Source organism: Bubalus bubalis, chromosome 3, assembly GCF_019923935.1.
Source record: "Bubalus bubalis isolate 160015118507 breed Murrah chromosome 3, NDDB_SH_1, whole genome shotgun sequence".
In the NCBI taxonomy this organism is placed as follows: domain Eukaryota; kingdom Metazoa; phylum Chordata; class Mammalia; order Artiodactyla; family Bovidae; genus Bubalus; species Bubalus bubalis.
The window spans coordinates 2,684,840-2,704,209 of record NC_059159.1 but is presented as its reverse complement, the minus strand read 5'-3'; the positions used below and the strand labels follow the sequence as shown (position 1 = coordinate 2,704,209).

At 43.1% G+C, this 19,370-nt stretch overlaps 1 protein-coding gene across 2 annotated transcripts in view; it reads right to left on the bottom strand.

The window, feature by feature from the left end:
- Nucleotides 1-17,667, bottom strand: part of KCNJ16 (potassium inwardly rectifying channel subfamily J member 16) — a 65,880-nt gene extending 48,213 nt beyond the window's left edge. The window contains exon 1 of one of the 2 annotated variants that reach the window (XM_025279385.3): nt 16,921-17,667. The gene's annotated coding sequence lies outside the window, so the exon portion shown is untranslated. Of the gene's footprint in view, nt 1-13,590; nt 13,798-16,920 lie in introns of those variants that run through there. The other variant, XM_025279384.3, reaches the window with a different exon arrangement.
- Nucleotides 17,668-19,370: the final 1,703 nt, after the last annotated feature.

Below are 19,370 nucleotides of genomic sequence, written 5' to 3'. Positions count from 1 at the left end.
TGTGATGAATGCCAGAAAATGATTAATTATTGGAGGCGCTAGTGGTAAAGAATGCCAATGCATGCCAATGCCAGAGACATAAGAGACCTGGGTCGAGAAGATCCCCTGGAGGAGGGCATGGCAGCCCACTCCAGTGTTCTTGCCTGGAGAACACCATGGACAGAGGAGCCTGGTGGGATACCGTTCATGGGGTCACAAAGAGTTGGTTGGACACAACTGAAGCGACTTAGCACAGGACAAGCTATTTTCCAGTACCATAGCACATTTTCAAGTAATTAGTTTTGAATAGTAAAAATGTAATGCTGACAGCTTTCTTTAAAATATATGTGTATTTTTTCATTCAGGGACTACTGAAAATATTTTACTATTAAAAAGACAATTCCATTACACTGATCCTTGTGTCTATCAGCTGCTCTTCTTCAAAATATAAATTTGACTTCATCTGTAATAAATGAAATACAGGATTTGCTATGCAGTGAGTAGTTAACACAGGTGACTTCATATAACTGTTATTCTTAATTATTGCATTTGCTAAAAATTTTGTTTGGGTATTTCTGTAACATACTGTGGAAAAATCCCAAACAAACATTTTGGCCAATGCAGTAATTTTAATGCAAGAGTGAAAACTAAAGGCAGCTTCTACTTTTACCATGAAAACTCCCATTGGAAATATTTGCATACCATGAGCAGTAACTTCTAACTATTGAGGTTAATATTCACTGGCAGAAAAAGAAAGAGGTCTATTTTATACTGAATAATTAGAGACTTCAAGCTGTAAACTAAAAAATCTGTCAAGGCCCACTGGGCTCTACATTTATTTATGCTTTTTTCCCTCAAACAAATGACCTGTTTGGTATTAGTTCAATATTTGGTATTAAAGCCTGCAGATTTCCATTTGTCATTAGGAACATAAAGAACGACTGTATTTTTCCCCATCAATGAAATATTACTTTCCTTAGATTGGATATTATACTTGCTCAGTGGAGTGAAATCCTTGTTGATTTATGGTGCTAAAATTCTTTTTGTGTTTATTAACTTTTGATGAAAATGACAAATCCATGTGCCGGTGAGGCTGGGGTTCTGCCCATTAAATAGAGTACAGATATCTTCTTTTCTGTTTCTGATTTGCCGTTTTACTATCCTTTGAATGTCTTTGATAGAGAAAGTACAATTTAATGCTTGGCGTGCAAAACAGAATTCTTCAAAGAAGCCAATAAACGGAGAGCAGAGAACAGGGTCCGGGGGCAGCGTTTGAGTCCGTTGTCTCAGTGCCTGTGCATTTCTCAGGCTTTCACTTGGAGTTTCGTGCAAAGGTTTCTCGAATGTTGGGTGAACAATCCAAATTACGTGTTAATATTATTCAGCGTTCCTAGTAAACACACAGATATGAATTTATGGGGAAAGGGCTGATGCTAAAGCTGAAACTCCAGTACTTTGGCCACCTCATGCGAAGAGTTGACTCATTGGAAAAGACTCTGATGCTAGGAGGGATTGGGGGCAGGAGGAGAAGGGGACGAGAGGGGATGAGATGGCTGGATGGCATCCCTGACTCGATGGACGTGAGTTTGAGTGAACTTTGGGAGTTGGTGATGGACAGAGAGGCCTCATGTGCTGCGATTCATGGGGTCGCAAAGAATCGGACACGACTGAGCGACTGAACTGAACTGAGGTTCTTTAGAGCACATGGATTAGTGGTTAAAAACACATCCTATAGAGAAAGAAAGCCTGCCTGGTCCGAAGTCAGCTATTCCATTTACTACTAATAGCTGTGTGACCTTGGGGACATTTCATGGCCTCTCTGAGCCCTTGTTTTCTTCTCTGTAAAAATGAGCTTTCTCATGGGGGTAGAAGAATGAATGCTTGTAAAGCCTTTAGAACAATGCACACACGTAGTTAACACCCTGTGTTTTTATTGTTAAATAAAAATCAGTGAGTAAAGTGAGTTAACTCTTTTAGCTTAACTGTAGAAGCTATCACAGCATTGTAAAGGAACTATACTCCAAGAAAGTTTTTCAAAGTCATATATATACCAATATTAGTACATATAAAACAGATAATCAACAAGGATTTACTGTATAGCAAGGGAGGTCTACTCAGCATTCTGTAATAACCTTTACAGGAAAAGAACCCGAAGATGAACAGATATATGTGTAAGTGAACCAAATTCTGTACACCTACAGCAAACACAACATTGTCATCAAGTTAATAAAAAGTTAAATTAAAAACAAAGAAGAAAAGAAAGCAGGGAGTAAATTGAAAATACTATTTCCGCTGTGAAATGACACATGCTCCTCTGCTGTTGGCAGGCGAAACATTGCGTACGTTTCCCCTCTTCGGGAAACTCAGCAGAAACATCCGCTTTCCCTAACTTTGGTAACAGAAAGCTTGCGCTGTGGACACAAACCCTTACAAGAACGGACGAAGCCACCTGTTCTCACGATACAGAGAAAACATGAAGTCTTTGTAAAACACCAAATCCACCCTGCTAGACAGCATCAAAGAAGAGCCACAGGCCGAAGGTGAAGCTGAAAGAGAATATCAAACATAATCTAATCCCACAGTAGAGAAAACCCATTTAGGATGGTGACCATAAACAGGTGGTTTTTATGATACAGTTTGGGCATAGCATTTTGATAGGCGTAACTATTTCCTATTCAGTGCTTCTTTTCCCTTTATCATCCATCGTCAAGCAATTTTGCCACCAGCCAAGGCATCTCTTTTATTTATTTCCTCAGTTGTTTACTTTGGGTCTTCGTTGCTGCGTGCGGGGTCTTCGTTGCTGCGTGCGGGCTTGTTCTGGCAGCGGGAGGCCGGGCTACCCTGGGTCGCTGGTGCTGGCTCCTCGCTGCGCAGCTCCTCCTGTGGGCCAGCACAGCCTCCAGGGCTCAGGGGTCTCAGCAGTCGTGCAGCACAGGCTTAGCTGCGCTTCAGCATAGGGGACTGTCCCGGACCAGGGATCGAACCCGAGTCCCCTGTGTTGACAGGCAGATCCTTAACCCCTGGACCACCACGGAAGTTCCAGGAATTTCTTAATTTTAATAGCTCTGGGTATTTTCCCCCTCAGGTAAAAGAGGAGCAAGTCATACTTGAGCAAGACAAACCTCATTCCTGTGGGAAAATGGTCGGCGTCTGAAACGAGCAAGCCTCATGAGGAGAAGGAAGAGGTCTGGGTCAGTGTGGGGACGGGGCTGCTGATCATTTAGCACCACGGTTCACCCACATGAAATAAGGTGGAGATGAGAGGATCTCAGGGAATACCATTTGTAATATTATTTGTTTTCCAGTTTTCCTTTCTGAAAAATAGAGGTGATCTAACACCAGACAGCCAAAGCAAGACCCCGGGAAGCCATCAAGCATGCAGCATGCCCAGAGCCTGTTTGTGTGCGTGGGTCTCACCTTGAGCTTGGGCTCTATTACACCATGCTTCTGCTGAAACACGAGTCGGAGGGAACGAGGCCTCTCTGTCACCACACAGTCAGCTGTCTGGAGATAAGACCTATACTTCAATCACTTCTTGTTTTGTTTTTTTCTTGTTGATTTACTTTAAATTGGAGTGGGCTTCCCTGGTGGCTCAATCAGTAAAGAGTCCACCTGCAAAGCAGGTAGACCTGGGTTCGATTCCTGGGTCAGGAAGATCCCCTGGAGAAGGGAATGGCAACCCGCTCCAGCATTCTTGCCCAGAGAATCCCCTGGACAGAGGAGCCTGGCGGGCTACAGTCTATGGGGTCGCAAAAGAGTTGGACACGACTTAGTGACTAAGCCAACCATAATTGCTTTTCAATGTTGTATTAATTTCTGCCATACGACAACTTGAATCGGCCATAAGTACACCTGTGTTCCCCCACCTTCGACCTCCCCCACCCATCCCACCACTCTGTCACAGGGCTGGTTTGTATTCTAAATGGCAGGTGTCAGGGGTGGTAGGTTTGGATTGTATCAGTTTAGCGAAACTGGGGCCACACATTCCAGAACTGAATTTCCTGTATCGTTTCAGGCTACCCTGGGCCACAGGAAACATTCTGCATGAAGTCTGTAAGGCGTAAGGAAGCCAGGCAAGCATTCCCTTTTTCTTTACACTGAAACACAAGTATTAGAATTACGTCCACTGTGACCCTTCCTTCAATTTCCCAGCAAAGTTGATTTTTCTGCCCTCATGCTCCTTGGAGAGGCTTTGTTTTTGTCTTTCCCAACAGCAAAGAGCTGATAGACTTATCCTTGTATACCCTAGTGCCCAGTGGAATGAGTACTGCACACCCACTTGGAAGAACAGAGATACGGTTTGTTCAATCTGTGAAGCCAAAGTATAAAAGCTGTTCTGTCTCCTGAGTGGCAGTGGGGTCACTCGCATGCTGATGCTTGCAAAGACCAGACCCACGGCAGAGTTATCATGGTTCCACTCTGTGCATAATTAACACAGTCACTTTTCCCCACATAAAATTCCAGGCACAACTGCAGAAGCAGGGTCCACTCTTTATGCCGACAAAGAACGGGAATGGGGTGACACAGGTGTTTAGGAAAAGCCCACACAAAATATCCCGCTACAGCAACAGAAGGCGTGGACCAAACAGTGTTCTGAGCCCCGCTGTGAGCAGAAATCACAGTTTGTTTTGCTTCTGTTGGGTTTGGTTTGGGGTGGCTTGTTTATGGTTTCCCTTTGTTCAGATTTGTTTCTCTGAATGTTTCTTTAGCTTTTAAACTTCTGGTGTAAATGCTGTAATCTTATCTCCAACTCAATATTGTTATCTGGTACAGTTAAATAAAAATTTTAGTCATAAGGAAGTGCAACGCCTTCCCTTCCCACAAAGCCTAAATTTAAATATGTGTAACTCATAAGTCTTAGGTCATCTGCTCAAATTAGCCACACTGCTTTCTCCCTGAGTGTTCTCCAACCACCCACAAGCTGACTCAGTCCTGACCTGAACAAAAGGACCAGGCTTCTCGATGTGGCAATCCTGGTGTGTCGCACACAGCCTCTAAGACTCCGGCATCTTCTCAAATTTTAATTGCATGTCCAGGGAAAGATTTTCTTGTGCCGTCTATAAATAGAACTCAGTGGTACATGATGAGAATGTTAAAGGTCAGTTAATAACCTCATACTTCATCAGGATAGCTGAGTGCATCTTTCAGGTAAGTGCAAGTTGACCAGTCTTATTAGTATTCCCAGGTGGTGCCAGTGGTAAAGAACCAAAGCAGGAGACATAAGAGATGTGGGTTCGATCCCTGGAGGAGGGCATGGCAACCAACTCCAGTATTCTTGCCTGGAGAATCCAGTGGAAGAGGAGCCTGGTGGGCTATAGTCCATGGGGTTGCAGAGTTGGACATGACTGAAGTGACTGAGCATGCATACATCAGTCTTAAGGCCTTCTTCAGCAGACTCAAGGCAGTGGCTTCCACACAGGAGAACTTTGAATCAGAGATCTATTGGACATTTTGGGGTGGGGGCGGTCTGGCCATTAAGCAGGTGCCTTGTTTCATGACGCTGAAAGTGTTAGTCCCTCAGTCGTGTCCGACTCTGCAACCCCACGGACTGTAGCCTGCCAGTCTCTGTCCATGGGATTCTCCAGGCAAGAAAACTCCCTGGAGCCGGTAGCCATTCTCTTCTCCAGGGGATCTCCCCAACCCAGGGATCAAACCCAGGTCTCTTTCATTGCAGACAGATTCTTTACCACTGAGCCACCAGGAAAGCTGGTTACTTTGGATTATTTTCCTAAGAGTAGAGACAGAATGTCCTGAAAACTACTGTTCAGGAAATAAGTACATGAAATAAGTACATAATTGTGAGAAGACTGCCAACTTTGTGGGTGAGGAGCTGTTTTCGTTGGGGGTGAAGGTGGGCAGAGCCCTTTAACCAATCGAGTACCAACCTATCCCATGTATTTAGCCTCACAAAAATTCCCCTTTTATAGTGCTTCTCAAAATTGTTCATTAAAAAACAAAACCAAAAGAGAAATGAGTATATGACCCTTATCCCGACCTCTAAAATCCTAGGAGATCTGAGAGTATAACCCAGAGGACTGGGCCCAAAATCACAGTATTCCAGTCTTAAGGTTTTTCTTTAAAATACATGCTGCATTACAAAGATAATTTTTTAACCAGGCTTATCAGTTAAATGCTTTCCTTCATCTACTCTCCCTGAAAAAGCTGAGTTAAATTAATGCTTCAAAGATACACCCTGCTTATCTTGTGGCTTCTCATTGCTCCTGAGATGCTGCTACTCCTGTGAACACAGTCCTCTGGGGGCAGGACTCATATATATGAAAAATAAATACACATTTTTGTTGTTTGGTTGCTAAGCTATGGTCGATTCTTTGCGACCCCATGGATGTAGTCAGCCAGGTTCCTCTGTCCATGGGATTTTTCCAGGCAAGAATACTGGAGTGGGTTGCCATTTCCTTCTTCAGGGATCTTCTCGACCCAAGGATTGAACCAAGTGTCCTGCCTTGGCAGGCGGATTCTTTTCTGCTGAGCCACCTGGGAAGCCCGCAAACTACACATACTTAGCTATAAAAAAGAATGAAATGATACCATTTGCAGCACACACATGGACCTAGAGATTATCACACTAAGTGAAGTAAACCAGAGAGAAAAAGACAAATATCATATGTTATCACTTATATGTGCAATCCAATTTTTAAGATGATGCAAATGAACTTACTTATGAAACGGAAGGAGACTTACAGATATTAAAAACAAACTTACAGTTATGGAAGCGGAAACATGGAGGGGGGAAGCAGTAAATCAGAAGCTTGGGATGAACATACACACAGTACTATCTACACTACTGTATGTTAGATAACCAGCACGGACCTACTGCATAGCTCAAGAAACTCTACCCAATATCCTGTGATAGCCTATATGGGAAGCGAAACTGAAGAAGAAGGAATACATGTATATGTGTGACTAAATCACTCTGCTGTCCACCGGAAACTAACACAACAGTGTCCATCAACTCTACTCCAATAATTTTTTTTATAAAAAGAAAAAGTAGACTACACACAAATCTAGGAGAGACTATACAACAGCTGAAATACATGGTAGGGAAAAGGAAAGAGAGACAATGCCACTGGGAGGCTGGGGTGTCTTTTAAATAAAGTACATTTGTTCTTTGTCTCAATTAAAAGAAAAGGAAATTCTTGTCTTTATCCAGATTGCCTTATTAAAAAATTGTAGCACAGAACGTGCTGTGTCGAATCTGGATCCTTCTACACACAAATGATGGCATTGTTGGGCATATCCGTTTTGTGGAATTTTAAATATATATAAAAGTAAAATGTAGTTAATCTCTTTTTATAGAAACTAAGGCTGCAAACTTAGACTGTCTGACAGCTACATGGGAAAACACAAGCATGGTGAAGACTCCCTGTGTTCCTGGGAGGGATGACTTCATGCACCAGCCCAGTTTGGTCAAACACCCTCTGGATGTTGTTGTGAATATGTTTGCTAGATGTGGTTTACCTTTACAATCTGTAGACTTTGAGCAAACCAGACAACCTTCCATAGTGAGGGCGGGCTTTGTCCAATCAGGCGAAGATATTAAGCGTAAAGAGTGAGGTTTCCCAAAGAAGCAACAAAAGAAATTCTGCCTCGAGGCTGCAACATAGTCCACCAGTTTCCTGCCTGCTGGTCTACCCTGAAAATTCTGGACTCAGGACTGCAATATTAACTCTTAATTTCCAGAGTGCCAGCCTACCTCACAGATTTCAGACTTGCCAGCCCTCACAATCATATGACCCAAAACTTGCATTAAATTTCTTCCTATGTCTCCCTCTCTCTATATATGTATATGTGTGTGTGTGTGTGTGTGTGTGTGTGTATCATATTGGTTCTATTTTTTTTGGATAACCCTTATACAGTTACCAAACTATAGTGGAAAGAAAGCAATAATTCTAAAAGAATTGTCAGACTAAGCTCTGGAAAAAAATTCTTGTAAAAGAGTTCATAGAAAAAACAGTATTCCACCACGTACAAGTTCTGAATTCAAAAAGCATACCCAGGACAAGAGCAACAGGCCACTCATTTGTCTATCACCATGTTGCTTCCATGAAAAAAAGTTCAATTCGTTAGTGTGCTAATTATATCTTATGTTATGGTGGTACTAGGTCATTGAATTACCCTTAATTATTTACAGATCTGCCTTTTTTTGCCAGACTGAGGATAGGGACCGGATCTTTGTCATCTTGGTACCAGACCCAATAAATGATTATTGATTGCATGGGAACATGGTTCTAATTTAAGATAGAATAGAATGAAAAATGAAAATTCATTGTGATGAAATATGGTTTTGGTCATGTTTGCTGGAACATAAGTTTTTTTCTTAAAAAAAGAGAAAAACTGAATATTTCTTTTTGAGTTAAAAGAATAAATCTTATGGACTATAATCTAAAGCCTTGCAACCATTTGAAGTCTTTAAAATTATACTCACAGAGTTTAAATAAAATCAGAACTTGTGATATTTCTCGACATTGTTAAGAGAAAAATCACCTTCTTTATGTGGAACTTTTGGGTAAACCTATTCTGGGGGCTGTTTCTTACTCAGATTATTGACTTTTTTTCACTTTTCCCTTGCATCGTGGACAGTTTCAGGTCTATTTTTGAAAGACAGTGAATGTGGAGCCAGAGAAAGCTTTAAAAGTCAAATCCTCTTTCAATTGCTATATGCATGGTGCATCTGAATCCTTGATCTTAGAGTAGAAAGCCCCTGGGAGGACAGGAGGAAAAGAATTGATTCCATCTCCTTTACTGAATAACAGCTATAATAAAAGTCAAGCCATCCACTCATCCAGCCCGTGTGTGTAAACAGCTCAAAACTCGAGGGTGCACACACCTAAAAATGATGAAAAAGACTTCTCCTCTGATGCTGGCTTCCTAGGAAAGCAGGATGCAGATGACCCTGCAGTGGGCTCCTCCAGTGCGACCATTATACGGTCCAGACAAGCCTTTCTTTCCCCCAAAGCGGAGCTCTTTGGCCTAGAAACTTAACTGAAAACAATCTTGTTGTACAGTTGCTAAATTGTGTCCGACTCTTTGCGACCCCATGGACTGCAGCACGCCAGACTTCCCTGTCCATCACTATCTCCTGGAGTGTACTCAAATTCATGTCCATTGAGTTAGTGATGCCATCCAGCCATCTCATCCTCCGTCGTCCCCTTCTCCTCCTGCCTTCAATCTTCCCCAGCATCCGGGTCTTTTCCAGTGAGTTGGCTCTTCGCATCAGGTGGCCAAAGTATTAGAGCTTCAGAAGCTTCAGCGTCACTCCTCCCAGTGAATATTCAGGGTTGGTTTGCCGCTGCTGCTACTGCTAAGTCGCGTCAGTCGTGTCCGACTCTGTGACCCCAGAGACAGCAGCCCACCAGGCCCCCATCCCTGGGATTCTCCAGGCAAGGACACTGGAGTGGGTTGCCATTTCCTTCTCCAGTGCATGAAAGTGAAAAGTGAAAGTGAAATGTGAAAGTGAAGTCGCTCAGTCGAGTCCAACTCGTGGTGACCCCATGGACAGCAGCCTACCAGGCTCCTCCATCCATGGGATTTTCTAGGCAAGAGTACAGGAGTGGGGTGCCATTGCCTTCTCCAAGGGTTGGTTTACTCCCCAAGAAATCTACAATTGCCTTGTAGTTTCCCGTCTGTTGGCAACAGCTGGCATGAGTTTCTGTGTAGATGAGACCGGGGCATTCCTTAGACGTCTCAGTTGGTGAGCACAGTGTTATTTTCTGTCGGTCGAGTTGCAGGAAGCAGGGCTTCAGTCACCCTCACCCCCACCTCTGTATTTTGCTCATCACCATCACCTACCTGCCACACACAGTATTCTTGCTCCCTGTCTAACTATTGAAATCTATACCTACCCTGGTCTTTTTTAACATCTCAAAAAAGAAAATCTCAGACATATCTCGCTTGCAGAATCCTCTCCATCTTGGAAAACAATCCTGGCACATAGATGATTCCTCCAGGACCCCTCTTCCCTTTGTAACTTTACTTCAGCCACACTGGTCTTGTTGCTTCTCAAATAGGCCCAGCACGTCAGAGCTTGCACGGGCTGCTCCGTTTACCCAACCTTCTCTGCTCCAAGGTATCTGCCTGCTCGATTCCTCACTACCTTGAGCTCTTTGACCAAACATCACCTCCTCGGTGAAGCTCTCCCGGGCTGTCCTACTTAAACATGTAAACCTGTGGCAAGCAGCTTTGGCACTGGCCCCCTGTGACCCCCCGCCTCCTTCAGGCTTTTGTGAAATCCCTCCCCTTGAGGGCTGGCTGGAAGAAATGACTCATTCAATAGAACGTGGCCAAGCTGAGGGGCTGTCACGTCCAAGATGAGGCTGGAGAAAGACTCTATCTTCTGTCTTGCTTACTCCCTTGCTTGAGTTAATGGAAAGCAGCTGCCATGCTGGGCGCTGTCTTATGGAGAGGTCCAAGTGGCAAGGAACTGGAGGAGGACTCGAGCCAACAAGCCGTAGAGACTGAGCCCCCCGCCAACTGCCCCAGAGGAGCCAAGTTCTGCCAGGGACCGTGTGACTGAGCTTGGAGGGGAACCCTGCTTGGGCAAGGCTGGCGATGCCTCTGGTCCCACTGGACTCTGACTGCAGCGGGGGAGATGCTGGTCCCGAGGACCCAGACAAACTGGCTTCCTGACCAACACCAGCTCTGAGACAACAAATGCTTGTTGTTCTAAAATAACTAACACAATATCCACTCTTCCACCCCCGCACCTGATTTCTTTCTCTATTATGTTTTCTTCTATAAGACATCACCATTAATGTTCAATGTATTTCACTTACTGACCGTCTTCCCAGACATCTACTAAAATATGAGACTTCTGAAGGCAGAAACTTTTGTCTTTTGCTTTTCATCAGTATATGTTTGAAGTCTAATCACTGCCTGGCTCAGAGTAGTCAATCAACAAATATTTGTTAAATACATGAAGCATTATATCACTCAATGGCAAATTGTTTTTCCTAAGTTCCTAAGGAAAATGGCTTCATTGCAACAAACAATCTCCCACAGAACCCTCATTCTTTCACATGTTTTAACATTTAGTAAATATTTGTTGAGAGGATCAATCAATGAATAAATTACAGAAAATTGGATTTTTTTTGTAAGTGCAGTAACAATCCAGTCAGGGAAATGATCAGATGACCCTTTATTTCCATGTCACTGTCTTATAGAGGTCAAGAATTTGAGACTGTGGTGGCAAGAAAAAAAATTAGAATTCTAGAGTTTTCATTTTTCACACAAAATGTATGTCTTTGTCTTCTTTAGGACTTTAACTTATTTATTTCCCATTATCCAAAAGAATGATACTAGCGGGAAAGCCAAACAGCAAGATGCCCTCCATTCTGGAAGAAACGTATTTATCAATGTGACATAAATGCCTGGAAAAGATCAGTGTCAGTCATCACCTTATAAAAAGGATCGGGTAGATTCTTGAGGGTTAAGGTTTCCGTTACGTAGAGGGATGGAGGCGCGATGACAGGTACCTGCCAGTTTGCTGAAACTGATATCCGTGGAGAAAACATCACTCACTCATCAGTTTCAGAGAGGGTACCCATGCGTGTCCTCAGCCACTCTACGGACAATGGCCACACGTATGACATCTGTAGAGACAGTTCCTCTTTGCGGTTGTATCAAGTCTCATAACTGTGGGTAACGTCATACTAGGAAAAGGTAGGAGGTCATCTAGTAATGAGAAGCACATGTATTTTGGAATTCAGACAGGAGTGAGTTTGAATCTGAGACCTGAAGGTTACATGGCTCTCCCCAGATTACACAGCTAGAGCAGAAAACCTAGATCTCCATCTATAAAATTAAGACAGTAGCTCCTTCCAAACTTGAAGTGAAGAGCCACTTCACCCAGAACATAGTAAGCATATGAATGCCCATTTCCCCACGCTGCCATAAAAATATTTATAGTCCGTGTGATGCCCAAAATAATGACATTTTCCATCTACTGTTCCTAAAGTTAGATTTGAGGCTACTTTTCCTAGAAAAAGAAAGTAACATAAGGTGCTCTAGGATAAATTCATGGAGGATAAAAGCCAAACCATCCGCTAAGTGATGGGTTTTACAAATTCAGAAAAGAAACAATTCAACTAAATCCTTGGGTTGTCCTGGTTATAAATATTTACTCTAAGTACTCGTTCTTTATATATCTATTGTTTTCCCCCAAACTATGCTTTTCCCTAATTTCTTTCAACTAATTTATATCCAAATCTTGATGTGGACTCACCACTCACATGTATAATGGAAAAAGCATACTTTTCAATGTCCTTGAAAACTCTTGTTCTTTTGCAATTAAAAATATACTTATTGGGGAAAACGCATTAAAATAGCAACTTGAGTGCCCCTCCCACTTCAGTCTTTTTGTCCAGTTTCAGATGTTGTCATGGTCTTGTTTTGCATGGGACTAATGTCTTGGATTTATCACAGATGCTCATGTGTTCTAAAAAAACACTTAAGGAATTGCTTCTGTTAGTTACTCTGGTTTTCCCCCTGTCTCTGTCTCTCTTTCTGTCTCTCCCTTCTTTTTTTGAATTGAATTGAACTCTGGACCCTGTTCACTTTTATACTTATTTTTGGCTTAATTTCCGGAACTCTACAGTGGTATTCAACAAAAGAGCTGTGGCATAGGGACTTCAGGTCACTTTGTTGGTTAAAATCTGACAGAGAGCAGTTGGTCTACATTTTCCAAAGTGAAGTGGCAAAAAGGCATCAATATGCTTTTTCTTCTTTAAGGTCTGTCTCTTGTAGCTGGAAGGGGTAGATGTTTAGAAGAAACACTCCAGTCCCATTTCCCTAAAGACCTCTCAATTCCTATAACCATATAAGAGTATGATGCAAATGACCAAAATCCATTGGGTTTATAAGACAGTGCTTGTTTTCCACTTATACACTTCCATCCAACAACAAGGGAGACAATTTGATTTTACATGTTAAAAGATTCATAGTGTCCAAAGAGCAAGAATTGATAAGTCTATAGTTTTCTGAATAAATATTCAAAGACAAAAGGTCTCAGATTTTAATGGACAAGAGAAAAAGCTTTGGAGAAATTAAGGTGAACATACAGGAGAAATAGAAATTAGAATAGAAACTCTCTATTTTGAAGCTATGTTAAAATCAGTCTAGAGAAATGGATGTTTTTATATCGTCTCATATACAATCCTCAGAAAATAATCAGCCTACTTTCTTGAAGTATTTTCAGGGGATGCTTAAATGTACATTTCACTGAAGCCATATATTCATAAATGTGTACATATATATGGATGCCATGATTTGCTTTTGATAGCAGTTATGAAATACTCCATCCGCTATTAAATACAGAATCTGAAGAAGTCACTTTTAGATATCTACATATATAATGGAACATAAGGTCTCTTTCATAAGCTCTTTATAGACCAATTTGAGACTATGTTTTACCAAAGTTTCACAAGATGCCTACTTAAAGCCCTCACATAGGGAATTAAATTGTCTTAATTGCATCTGATTCCACACTGATATTGACATTGCTGGATACAGAGTTTTGCTGCTTTCTGATCAGAGGGCAGCATGAACAAACGCAGACTGAATGACTTTGAATAAGGACAAAAACAGAGCCAGGCTTACCTGTGTCCTTTCTCCCGAGGATCTAGGAGCTAGGAACTCACAGCTGGGCAAGAGTGAAAATGTTCTTTAGTTAATAATACAGGCAAGAAAAGCTCCAGACCCCAAGAGCCTGGGTTAACCATTGACACTGGCTTGTTCCTACAGTTCCACCCTGGGAACACGCATAGGTAGCCCGTGGCATCTTAGGAAGCCGGCGCCAACCGGTCAGCTGAGACCGCGGCTGGGGCCCCGCCCCTGCACCCCTGGAGGAGGTCCGGGGAGAAGGTCACCCAGGCGTCCCCTGACTCACTGTTCACTTGCTCTGGAACACAAAGGAGGAAGATTTCCTGGGCCAGAAATATGTTCAGCAGTGCCCGTAAGTGACTCAAATATTTACAGACAGGGCTATTGAAGGCTCAGTTTTCAGACTTGGAGCAATGCAAAGAAGCTCTTTTTGTCAGAGTTCTTTGCATACATCTGAGCAGGTCAGAGTTGAAAGGGGATGCCGATGAAAACGGAGACGAGACAACCTGCAATGGCTAAGCAGCCACTCGTCCCTTTACTCAGCGTGTCTTCGGTGGTCATCTACCCTGTACAGCGCAGTTCCAAGTGTGGCTTCCCAGGTGGCTCAGTGGGAAAGAATCTGCCTGCAAAACAGGAGATGCAGGTTTGATCTCTGGGTCGAGACGGTCTCCTGGAGAAGGCAATGGCAACCCGCTCCAGTATTCTTGCCTGGGAAACCCCATGCACAGAGGAGCCTGGCAGGCTACAGTCCATGGGGTCGCAAAGAGACGGCACACGTGCACACATGCTCCCAAAGCACAGGCAACCACAGGTGAATAAGCCTTGAGAAACAGAAGAAAGAGACTAAGGCTGAAGGTTTCTCCTGCCCACAACCTCAAGAGTCAGAGTTTAAAGGACTTCCCTGGTGGTCCACTGGTTAAGACTTCACCCTCCAACACAGCAGGCACAGGTTCCATCCCTGGTTGGGGAGCTAAGACCTCACATGCCTCGTGGCCAAAACACCAAAACAGCTAACAGAAGCGTATTGTAACAATTTAATAAAGACTTTAAAAACCATCCACAACAATAACAACAACAAAATCTTTAAAAAAAGAATCAGAGTTTAAGACAGAGATAATAAAGAAAATACAGGCTGTTGTTCAAGTCTAGAACGTACAATCTGATGGTCCCTCTGCCCCAGCAATCAGTCCTCAAGCGTGAGATGAAATTTTGAGGCAGTCATGGGGTCAAGCTGACTGATCGAGAGTCAGAAAATTGAATAATACTCAACGAGGTGGTACAGTCAAGAGAAAGGTCCAGAAAAGGTGAAAGTCAGCCACAAGAAAGGAAAGAAATAACAATCCCAGCTCTTCAGAACCTGGGGGCGGGGAGGGGGAGGGCGGGGCTGTATGCAGAGGGTTGCCAAGGGAGGTTTGTGCTGGCCAGAAACCAGCATTTTTCTTTCCTGGGAAGAGCGCTGGTAGGCAGGGGTCTGGAAGCCTTGTCCAATTTGGTTAACCCTCCAAATTTAAGGGGCCGTGCCTAAGTTCCGACCAGAGTTGCTGTTGGGGTGTTGTTGGGTGTGTGTTTGCATTTTTTTTTAAATTAAAAAAAATGAAGTATAGTCGCTTCGCAACGTTGTATCGGTTTCTGCTGTACAGCAAGGTGAGTCAGCTCTGTGCACACATTATCTTCTCCCTCTCAAACCTCCCTCCCCTCCCCATCCCACCTCCCTAGGTCATCACAGAGCACCGAGTTGACCCCGTGTCAGAGCTCTCAATTCTTCCCACCTGCTCCTTCCCCTGCTGTGTCCGCAAGCCCATTCTCTGTCTGCGTCTCCTCCCACCCTGCAAATGGGTTCATCAGTGCTGTCTTGCTAGATTCCATAGCTATGCATTAATGGACAATGTTTTTTTCTCTGACTTACTTCTCTCCGTATGACAGACTCTAGGTGTTCGCACTTTTAACAGCATGAACACTTGAGGAGGCAAGATTGGATGTCCGTGTTGGGACTCACTGTCTTTGTGACACTGGGAGCCACTTGACCGCTCTGTATCCCAGTCTCCTCATCTGTAAAGTGGAAATAATAATAACAACAACTACAACCGCAGCTCCTACTCAGGCTGGTACTTGGTGTTCCAAGCCTGCGAGCTCTCCATCAGGCTTGGACATTCTGATAGGAGCGCGTGATCTGCAACCTGTTACGCAGTAACCCAGGAGAAGAGCTTAAACCCTTCAAGGGACATATCTTTTTAATCACCCATAAATGTCAGGGAGGCAGTGGACCTGGAGGTGAGCCTTTCTGCCAAGAAATCTGAAGACTGGAGAGATGCCTGCATGCCCACACACATGGAGGCCACTTCCGTTGCGGGGCATTCACAAGTCTGCGGGGCAGACTGCTTAGTGAGAGTTATCAGTCACTCTGCTCTGTTCCTGGACGGGGAGCTGGGATTTTTTTATTAGTGGTCCATAGGAAAGGACTGAACGGAACACACATGACTCTCTCTACAAGGACAGTCTCAGGGAAGGTGGCTTTGTCTGGCTGACTGCCGAGGAGACAAGGCAGCTGAAGACGGATGGCATAGGAAAGACCCTGTAGGAGACGAGGAGGCAAGATGGGGACCTGGATGGGCTCCCAAGCCCGAGTCAGACCATCGCCGCCGCCTCGTCCCTTTGTTTGAAGTAAATTCCCAGAACACCAGGCACGCCCATACTCACATGTAAGCAGAAAAACACTTGCCAAAGCCAAGTCAAATTATCATCTGGATCGGCTTCTCTGTCACATTCTGTGCTTCCTAAATCTACCTTAAACTGAAAACTAAACGTCTTGAAGTTCAGCTTTGGGGAACTACAGGCCTCCTGGAAACAGAGAGAAACTGAGGCAAACCGAAAAAAGCCTGTTTAAAGATTTGACAAATGACAAGATGATGAAAGAATTCATTACTCAAGTGGTAGAACTCTGATACCTTTTCCAATAATCTGTACTTTGTTGCTGTCCGATGATTTTAGTCATGGCCTAAAAAGAAGACAGACTCTAAAAAGAAGATATACCACACAAATTCTATACCCCATCCAGCATTCTAGAGCATAGAATTGAGCTGGTGCCACTCTAGCTCTGTCGTGGACGAACTATTTTTGTTTGTTCAGCCTTACTTCTGCTTTTGTAAGACCTGAGAGCTAAGAATAGTTTTTACATTTCTAAATGGCAGAGAGAAGATTCCTAGAGGAGTAATATTTTGTGATGTAAAGTTATATGAAATTCAAACTTCAGGATCCATAAAGTTTTTTTTTTTTTAAACATAGCCCCACTCTTCCATTCATTTACATGTCATCGATGGCTGTACTCACCCTATGGCAGCAGAATTCTGTGACCCTCAGAGTCTCAGCAGAGACCAGGTGGTCCTCAAAACTTCCCATATTTAGCATCTGGCCCTTTGCAGAAAAAAATGTTTGCAGAGCCCCAAGCTAGTTAAACTATGCAATTTGCATTCTTCAAAGATGATGTTCCTCTTTCCTGGTTAATGATTAACATATAGTTAACTCCAAGTCAACTGAAATTCTAGAATTTAAAACCTTATTTTTTTTACATCCAACCCAACAATCATGTTCCTTGGTCTTTACTGAGACCAAGAGTTAAAAACCTAAGTCCACACAAAAACCTGTACACAGAGTATTTATAGAAGTTTTATTCATAAGTGCCAAAACTTAGAAGGAATCAAGACATCCTTCAGTAGGTGAATAAACAGTGCTACACCCAGACAATGGAATATTATGCAGTTCTAAAAAGAAACGAACTACCAAGCCCTGAAAATACACAGGGAAACCTTAAATACATGTTTCTAGGTGAAAGAAGGCAATCTGAAAAGCCTGCATAAAGTATGATTCCGAGTATATGGCATTCCGAAAAAGCTAAAATTATGGAGGTAATAAAAGATCGGGGTTGGTGAGGAGCAGAGGGAGGGAGAGATAAACAGGAAAGCCCAGAGGATTTTTGGAGCCATGAAAATTCTCTGTATGATTTAACAATGATGGATGTATAGCATCACGTGCATGCATGCTAAATAGCCTCAGGCGTGTCTGACTCCTTGTGACCCCACGGTCTGTAGCCCCCAGGCTCCTCTATCCATGGGATTCTCCAGGCAAGAATACTGGAGTGGGTTGCCATTTCCTTCTCCAGGGGACCTTTCTGACCTAGAGATCGAACTGAAGTCTCTTGCACTGGCAGGCAGGTTCTTCACCACTGAGCTGCCTGGGAAGCCCCATATCCTTCCGTATCTTCCCTCAATGTTACTGTAAATCTAAAACTGCTCTGTAAAATAATCTTTTTTTGAAAGAATATTTTTTCCTTCAAGGTTCCTTTGACTCAGTCTATTCTTGTCTACTGCATTGATTCATAATTTATTTTTAAATGATTTTGAAAAAAAGATTAACTTTTTAAAGGCATTCTCCCTTTGATCTCTATGTTGTGGTTCTTTGTTGCACGTGTCATGTCCTTCACCAAGTTTTATACACTCATGGGTCAGGATTGACTGAAATTTATCCCGTTGAATCCAACAGAGTGTCTAGCAGAAAACTGTAACACAACTGATACTAAGGGATGAACGCTTTTTTAAAAAAGGAAGCAAGTATACCATATTTGGAGACCAAACCCTTTTGAGTGATTGATTGTAGTGTTCTTGGCCCTTTTCTTCAGCTGTCTTACTGAGCTGGCCTATCTTTGTCCATCTCCAAATGGACAAATCTTCAGTCTCTCTGAAATTCCAAGACTCTCTTGCTGCCTGTTTGAACACACCCAACATCATAATTACTGGATTCTGCCTGGGTCTTTTCGCTCTTTTTATCATTCCAACTCTCAAAACCTTCCTTCACTGTGTCTCATTTCCACCTGAAGGACTCTCTGTTTTACCATGCTCCAAGCCCTCCATGATAAGAGGCAAAGGAAAAAAAAAATAAAAGGTTAACTTGAATTTGCTTCCTCAAGGTGCAATCCAGTTCAGCATTTTATAAGCTGACGCACACTACTGCAGCAAGAGATTTAAACAGAAATGATGCAACTGACTATCATTCAAATGAGCTCAATACGCTGAATGAATCATGCTAACAGGTTCTTCCCAGAGCGGGGGAGGGGAGAACAGGAGACTACCTTTGAGAATCTCTCTCAGATATTTAAGTTATGTATGTTTACCATAGACACTATGAATAAGAATGTGAAAAAGCTGATAAAAATGATTCAGCAGCCTCAATTTCTTTTGGCAAAGTTATTCCCACTCTTCCCCAATGTGCTTTTAAGTAAAAAACTGAGATTCAATTATATTCACAGTTTTGAATCTTGGTTTTTAATCACTGGCAAGGAGCTCTCGTCTTAAAGCAAAAGAATGCATCAGTAACCATGGGATTCCTGACATCCCAGAAAAGCAGGTGAAGAAGATCTGGTGAGACAGGTGCTGGATTTCTGGTACTCCACAGTCAATCTCCACCTGTGTTTACTGGTAGGATTTACTCTGAGCTGTCGGCATCAATTGGAACTGTGCTCTGAGACAGGTTTGTAGATGCTCCAGTGTGCTGTTTGAAGGTGTGCCCAAACACTTGTTGTTCACTCTCTAAATTGTGTCCAACTCTTTGTGACCTCATGGACTACAGCACACCGGGCTTCCCCATCCTTCACCATCTCCCAGAGTTGGCTCAAACTCATGTCCATTGAGTCGGTGATGCCATCCAACCATCTCATCCCCTGTCATCCCCTTCTCCTCCTGCCCTCAATCTTTCCCAGCCTCAGGGTCTTTTCAAATGAATTGGTT